Source organism: Delphinus delphis, chromosome 4, assembly GCF_949987515.2.
Source record: "Delphinus delphis chromosome 4, mDelDel1.2, whole genome shotgun sequence".
In the NCBI taxonomy this organism is placed as follows: domain Eukaryota; kingdom Metazoa; phylum Chordata; class Mammalia; order Artiodactyla; family Delphinidae; genus Delphinus; species Delphinus delphis.
The window spans coordinates 23,318,290-23,326,784 of record NC_082686.1 but is presented as its reverse complement, the minus strand read 5'-3'; the positions used below and the strand labels follow the sequence as shown (position 1 = coordinate 23,326,784).

Here is an 8,495-nt window from a genome sequence, read left to right as displayed (position 1 = left end):
TAGGATTGCTTGCTGAATGTCTTACTTTTCACCTTCCTCCTATCTCCCCTAGAGAGACAAAATATTCAACTGCAAACTTCTATTTCTGTGTTGTTTTCTATTCAGAAAGTATGTTGCCATTTAGTCATTTCAGATAGGGATCATGGACTGAGCCTGTTTTGCTGCCTAGTCTCTGCATTAACTTAACCTCCTCTTAGACAACAGATAGATGATAGATAGATAGATAGATAGATAGATAGATAGATAGATAGATAGATAGATGATAGATAGATAGATAGCCCAAGCAGCTGGAGATGGCTGTAGCAATGGAGGGTCCAGGCCCTTGAGGCGATAAAGGAGGCAAGATGGCTTTTATCCAGCACCAGATTTCTGAGACAGGGAAGCTGAGGACATAGCAGGAGTGTTTGAAATAGTCTGGACCAGCCAGAGGATACAGGCTCTGAGGATGAGCTGGAGGAGAGCAGTCAGTTAAATGAAAGCATGGACCCAGGGGGAGTTGGACCTTATGCCCTTGGCATGGAGCATTGTGAGAAACTTGAAATCTCAGAAACTACTGTGAACAGAGGGCCAGAAAAAGTCAGGCTAGAATGTTTCAAGCTATTTGGGTACTTGGTAAAGGGGTCTGTGGAGAGATTTTACAAGTAAGAAAAGTAACAGGAGCAAAAACTCAGAAAATATTTGCCATGAAGGTGCTTAAAAAGACAATGATAGTAAAAAGTGCTAAAGACACAACTCATATAAAAAGTAGGATGGAATATTCTGGAGAAAGTAAAGTATCTTTCCTTGTGGATTTAATTTATGCTTTTCAGACCGATGGAAAATTCTACTTCATCCTTGAGTATCTCAGCTGAGGAGAATTACTTATGCAGTTAGAAAGAGAGGAAATATTTATGGAAGACACAACCTGCTTTTACTGGCAGAAATCTCCATGGCTTTGGGACATTTACATCAAAGGGGGATTATCTACATATACCTGATGTCGGAGAAAGTCATGCTTAATCACCAAGTTCATGGAAACTAACAGATTTTGGACTATTCAAAGAATCTATTCATGATGCAACAGTCACACACATATTTTGTGAAACAATAGAATACATGGACCCTGAAATCTTGATGAAAAGTGGCCACAGTAGTGCTGGGGATTAGTGTAGCTGGGGAGCTTTGATACAGGACATGTTGACTGGAGTACCCTCTTCACTGGGGAGAAGAGAAAGAAAACAATTGATGAAATCCTCAAGTGTAAACTCAATTTGCCTCCCTACCTCACAGAAGAAGCCAGCGCTCTGCTTAAAAAGCTGCTGAAAAGAAATGCTGCTTCTCATCTTGGAGCTGGTCCTGGGGACATTGGAGAAGTTCCAGCTCATCCATTCTTCAGATATATTAACTTGGAAGAACTGCTAACTGGGAAGGGAGAGCCCCCTCTTTAAACCTCTTTTGCAACCTAAAGAGGTTGTGAGTCTGTTTGATTTGAAGTTTACACATCAAACATCTATCTACCTGTTGACAGCTCAGATGACTCAGCTCTCAGCAAAATTGCCAACCAGGTCTTTTTGGGTTCTGCATATGTGACTCCATCTGTACTTGAAAACATGAAAGAAAATTTTCCTTTGAACCAAAACTCTGGGCAACTTGAAGATGTATTGGCAGCCCATGAACACCTGTCAGCCAGGTCAAATTTTCTCCTGGACATTTCCGGGGAAGAGTTGCTTCAGCCAGCATGGCAAATCTTCAGACACCTGTGCCATATATGGTGGAAACAAGTGTCAGGAATAGACCAGGTGGATGTGACCATGACTGGGGAAACTTCAGCGCCATTTCCATTCTGAGCTCCACACTCCTGGCCATACAAAATCAAGCTCTTCCCATGATCTCCAAACAACAAGAGCACCTGTGTATGAATCTGTGACAAAGCAATGCTTTTTAAGAATTTAAGGCAGAAAGGTGGGGAGGGAATGGGTGAGTATCCTTCAAGGTGAAAAAAGAAGACTCTACATAACAGCCTTGAAGAGTCAGTGTCATTCCATAAAACACTTTGGACAGAGGAAAAATAAACATGGATTTTCAAAAATCAATCAGTGGTGCAAGGAACTAAAGTGAAGTCGAATTCTGAAACTCTTAGGCACTAGGCACATCAATTAATTGATTCCTAGTGACATCTCAAACTTATCAAGGATTTTCATGTTGATGGCTTGAAGCTGATGGTATTAAGGGTAAGGTATTGCTTCTGAATCACTGTTGAGTTCTGATTGTATTGAAAAAGAGTTATCCTTTCATTAGGCAAAGTATGAAGTTGTCTGTAATACTTGCAGCTAAGGATAAATTAGCATGAAACTTGGTCAAACTTTCTCCAGCAATATGGAATCGAAGACGAAAGAAACTTATCAATTGATGTTTTATGTGCAAACAACCTAAAAGTTGCAAGTTATGTTTTATTCAGGTAACTTACTGAGCCCAGGAGACAGCCTCTCAGTTTCTAGGTGGTGATGAAGACCCCTAATTTCTTCCTCATGAATATTTTAACTAAAAAATAAAAATCATATTTAATCATATAAAAAGAGAAAGTAAAAGAAAATTTATGGGCTTGTTTTTTAAAATGATGTTTTTAAGAGTATTTAATGCTATGAGAAACGTTCGTGGTATTTAAGCTTTAAAAACAATGTAAAACCTGTGTATTTAATATTTCCCATTTAATACAATTTAATGTATATATGCATATATAAACATTGTGTATTTGGAAATTTTCTTACACTAAAATCTAATTTGTAGAAACAAATTTGTTAACTCATTTGGTTTTGTTAAGGAGCTGACCTGCCAGGTAACAGAAACACAGAAATACAGGAATGAATAAATGAATGAATGAATGAATAAATAAACAAAAAATAAATAAGAGAATGAATAATTAAATAAATCAAGAGATTTTAAGCATACCTGTTTTAAAACTAGGCTAGGGTAATAATTAAAAGCATAGGTAATTCTTATTATTTTCAAGTAAAAACAATTAGCCACTTGGATTTCTGTCATTCTTTTCAGCACATCTATGTGATGGGTTTTGGGGTATGTGGGAGAGCCTGTATCACCTTAAATACTGGCAGTGAATTCTGACTCTTCATTTTCTAAGCAGTAGTATGCTGGTAAATGTTTAAAAATAAACTCCGTGAAAAATAAATGAATGAATGAATGAATGCCTGCACTGATTTGTGGCACTTGTCAATTTCCATGGTATAAATACTCCAATGACCGCTTTTCAAACTACCAATGTATCAGAAAGAGCTGTGAATAATTGGTCCTAGGAAGTGGTAGGAGCCTGTTTCATACTCCATTTTTTCTGAGGCATGGTTCTGTGGACATGGTTCCTAGGGCATCTATTCCTTGCATGCTGGTGTAACAAGTTCTGTTCTCTCTATGCTTGCTCAGGACCCATATATTAGGTCTCACCTGTGTCTGTTTGAAGCTCTAGAACAGGGGTTGGCAAACTTTTTCTTAAAGGGACAGACAATAAATATTTTTAGACTTGTGGGCATTTGGTCTCTATTGCAACAAACTCAACTCATCTATTGAAGCTCAAAAACAGCCTTAGACAATATATAAAATGACGGACATGTCTGTGTTGCAATAAACCTTTCTCTTATAAAAACAGGCAGCAGGGCTCTAGACCTTACTTTGCTGTTCCTGCCCATGAACTCCTGACTCTCTGCTGCACGCTGCATCCAGCTCTGCGCCTCAGGCTATGATACTAAGCCTCCCTGCAGGACTGCTGTGAATAGTATCACATCCATGTACACAGTTGTACCGTATAGCCATAGTCCCTGTGCTTTCATCCCCAGCTCAACTTACTAACACCAAACCAAGAGATGGAAGGACAGAAATAACAATTTTGGTCACTTACTTTCCTTCTATTTTCTTCAATTTTTTCTTCTCTTAATTCACACTAAAAGGGAAAGGCATTATTTTTGCCATGTCACGTACTCCGTTACTGAAGAACAAACATCACTTAGCCAAATGGGCTGGTGTAGGCTTCACTCCACGTTGGAATTCTCTGCTCTGAATCCTTCAGACTGGCTCCTTAGGAATGTGAAATATCTCTTTTTTCATCTAAACCTGGATTTCAAACCTACTGCCTTGCTAAAGCAGTCAACTACCCTACATGTTCTGGATAATATCCTCGTGATTCAGAATATGATGTAAAAGGGAAATTAAGGTGCATTTCAATCATTTCTATTATATGGATGTATTAATAGTGGACAAAAATCAAGATAACAACAATAATTTGTGAGTATTAAGTAACTTTTTAAAATTACACAAAATTATTTTAAATCAGAATAATAAAAATCTTAAAATATTTCAAAATGAGGACACTGTGGAGAGCTTATAGAAATATTCTACAAGTTGCAAAATATTATTTTCATAAGGATTAAGTGGAAATTTAGACAATAGACTATTTGGCAAATGAGGAAGGGAACAGTCTGGTACAGCAAATGTAATAGACTCCCATGCCAAAGTTTGCCTAAGCGTTTCAGCTGCAGACAACGGGGAATAGCTGTGTAATAGGAATGTCATGCCAGATGTTCCAATTTCCCTGAACCTAAACTAATCACTGCTGTTGCTTTGGTCTATGAGAAAAAAAAAAATTCATTTGAAAGCATTAGGATTTGTGTTACATAAAATACCAGTTCTTTCTAATTCTTATTCTTAGTCCTATCACCAAAAGTCAGAAGAGATTAGAAATATGCCATTTGAATTTTTCCAGTTAAATTTTATTTTATACAATTAGACCAATGCATTTCTCCATTTTATGGGACTTGATATCCACATTTGAAATGGACTCCAAGGGGTATTGAAGAGGATAAAGATGTGGAAGAAAATCTCCCAGGGCTTCCCTGGTGGCGCAGTGGTTGAGAGTCCGCCTGCCAATGCAGGGGACACGGGTTTGTGCCCACGTCCGGTAAGATCCCACGTGCCGCAGGGCGGCTGGGCCCGTGAGCCATGGCCGCTGAGCCTGTGTGTCCGGAGCCTGTGCTCTGCACCACAACAGTGAGAGGCCCGCGTACCAAAAAAAAAAAAAAAAAAGAAAAGAAAATCTCCCAAATAGACTTCTGCAGCTTAATTTTATATTGAAGGACTTCCAGAATCTAGTTTTATTTGTCTGTGTTTTAGTTGCAAAGTGACATTATATTTTGTCCGTGTGGAACACATTTTAAAACAATATTCTTCTTTAATACTGTAAGAGATACATAGTATTGCATGCCTCATTGATATATGAACGTGATTAAGGAAATGAAATTGCCCATGCCTAAATAATTCTTTAAAAGTGTGCCGTTAGAAAAATCAGAGCATGACAAGTTGTAATTATTAACTTTTATAAAATATCACTATATTTAGAAAAATAAATATACTGTGGTGCAATAGCCATTAGTTTCACAGACAAGAAAGTAAAGCTAATGCTAATAAAATATATGCTTACAATTTTTTTAACTATTTTCTTAATTACCTTTATTAATGACAAGTTTGGATTAGTACAACTAATCTTTTTACTTCAAATGATTTTTTTTGATTCATGTTTTTTTTAAGGCTGAAGTGGCTTCCTTTGAAATATCAAAGTCAATAAATAATGTCACCACTTATTAACAACAAATTAAATGAAAGAAGAAATAGATAAATGCAACATTAAAAATTCAAAGATGTCACACAGCTCATCTATGCACATTTTCTCGACTTATAGTTAAGAAAACTCAGACATTTATCTGCTCTCAACTGACAAAAACTAACAAAAATAGATACAGTTCATGAGTTTAGAATACACAGATGAGGGAGCTGAGGCGTAGAAGAAAGAAAACGTTGAATGTCAGGGGTAATATAAAGCCGAGAATACTTATCAACTCACTTTAGTCAAACAGAAGTTAGAATGGTGGTTGCCAGGGCTGAGGGGCGGTAGAAACAGGGGGATGATGGTTAAAGAATACAAACTTTCAGTTATGAGGTGAATAAGATATAGCATGGTGACTATAGTTAATAATACTGTATTCTATGCTCAAAAGTTGCTGTGACAGTAGACCTTTAATGTTCCATTGTAACAACAACAACAACGAAATGGTAATTATGTGTGGTGAAGAACCTGTTAATTAACCTCATTGTAGTAAACATTTTGCAATATATAAGTGTATCAAATCATCACCTTGTATGCCTTACTTATACAATGTTATATGTCAATTATATCTTAATAAAGCTGACAGGGTGGTGAGAGCAAGCTAACGGGATAGAGGTTTCAAGTTTATCTCAGTAAGTTCTTGGTGGCAAAATCAAAAGAGAAAATATGTTTTATATTGAGATTCTTAATTGTTTAAGCTAAAAAGAAACCACTTGTATAGGGGGAGTAAAATTCATTTATTTGCATGCTTGTTTGTTTTTTTGATACTAATATCTGAATGTAATGCCTCTAAGGAGTTTTTTATGATATAGAGACCTAGGTCCTCAAAATACCCTAGTGACATCTAATTACCTCTTTTTATTACTTTCCTCAATGAAAGACAGATTTCCAAGGGACCAAATCACTTATCAGCACTCTAATTGTCTGATTTGATTTGAGTAAAATTAAGACTACCTGGAGAAGTGGTTATTTGATAAAAACCACACAGCTATTTCAGGACTAACCCAGATCCCTGGAGTTATAAGTAATAATATCTCCAATATTAAATTTTATATATAATTGGTAATCTCCTGGACAACTGAGTGTATTCAGTCTGGTTTCTCTCTCATTTTTCTTTATACATTCATTTTTCAACATAGTCTTTGATAGATTTTTCACTTTCAAATGTTTATTGTTTGTTATTCTCCAAAAACTGCTTATAGATTTCCCAAACTACAAGTGAGGAAATAAGATGCTATCTGAAAAATAATTTGACTGACTATTCAATTCCGTCAAATAACTGCATATAGACAAAGCTTGAAAAGAATCCATTTGCAGAAAATAAGCGTACAAGTTCTTTGCAAGTTCACACATGGCTCAAACACACCTTGGTTGTAATTTTACAACCTCACTTAATCATGCTTTTGGGTAGAGATTATTTCTTTTGTAACCTTTTGTGATTTACAGTATTTCAAATAATGTGTAACACATAATACACATTTAATGGATTTTTAAATTTTTTTTTTTTTTTTGGCTGTGCCCCATGGAATGTGGAACTTCCCTGACCAGGGATTGAACCCATGCCCCCTACTTTGGGAGCGTGGAGTCTTAACAACTGGACCATGAGGGAAGTCCAGTTAATGGATTTTATATGAACATATAAGGGATAAATCAGTCTTAATTGCTCTGTTTTACCCTGTCTATAATTTGATTCATCAATTAGTTAATTATTAATAAGCCATTCATATAAGATTTCAGCAATGAGAATAATAAGTTTTCTCAATAGGTATGTTTTTATCGGTGAAGATGATTTCAGGTATAAGTTACCAAAAAAGAAGAAGAACAACAACAAAAAATTGGATAAAAAAGTAAAAATATTTATTATTTCAAGTAGCTAGAATAGTCCAGGAAAGGGCGGCTTTTCTATTGGTTAATTTACTGGATCAATGATATCATTAAAGACCTGAGGGCTTCCCTGGTGGCGCAGTGGTTGAGAGTCCGTCTGCCGATGCAGGGGACACGGGTTCGTGCCCCGGTCTGGGAAGATCCCACATGTCACGGAGTGGCTAGGCCCGTGAGCCATGGCCGCTGAGCCTGCGCGTCCGGAGCCTGTGCTCCGCAGCGGGAGAGGCCACAACAGTGAGAGGCCCGCGTATCGCAAAAAAAACAAAAAAGCAAAAAAAAAAAAAAAAAAAAAAAAAAAAACAAAAAAGACCTGAGTCCATTTCCTCTTTCTGCTCTGTTATTCTTTGTGTATTTCTGGAATACCTCATGGATACAAGAGGGCTGCACACCTGCAGGCAGTGCATTCTAATACTTAGAATACCATGGCATGTACAATACTGGCTGAATCAAAGAATAGTAAGATGACAACCTTTTTGCTGGGAAAATTATTAAAAGAGTTGGTTGCATACTTACATTGTATTGAGTTAGGAAGTTATTTTAATTTTCATAGAATGATAAGCATGAGAACAATTGATTATGTTTATTGTAACAGAACAACATGCCTTTTGAAATGAATCCATGGTTCTAATGCTAATTTTCTATAAGCACTTGGTTTGGAATTGCCTAAAATTTATATTTGAGTGTTTCCAAAAAAATTAGAAGAAAATGCTCAATTTTTTACCGAGTTGCAGGTTTATAGGTTATGGAGACCAATTTCTAGCTTTCCTTAATTAAGCGCATTAATGTTATTTTCCTATCAACTTTTCACAATAATGTATGGTCTTAAAGGAAAAACTTTAATAAATGAGAAAGAAAGAGAGAAAGAGAAAGAGAAAGAAAGAAAGAAAGAAAGAAAGAAAGAAAGAAAGAAAGAAAGAAAAGAAGGAGGGGAGAAAGGGAGAAAGAAACAAAGATGGAGGGAGGAAGT

General features: G+C 36.4%; 1 pseudogene; it reads left to right on the top strand.

The window, feature by feature from the left end:
- Positions 1 to 328: 328 nt before the first annotated feature.
- LOC132424001 (ribosomal protein S6 kinase beta-1 pseudogene) lies at positions 329 to 1,906 on the top strand (annotated as a pseudogene).
- The last annotated feature ends 6,589 nt before the right edge of the window (positions 1,907 to 8,495 follow it).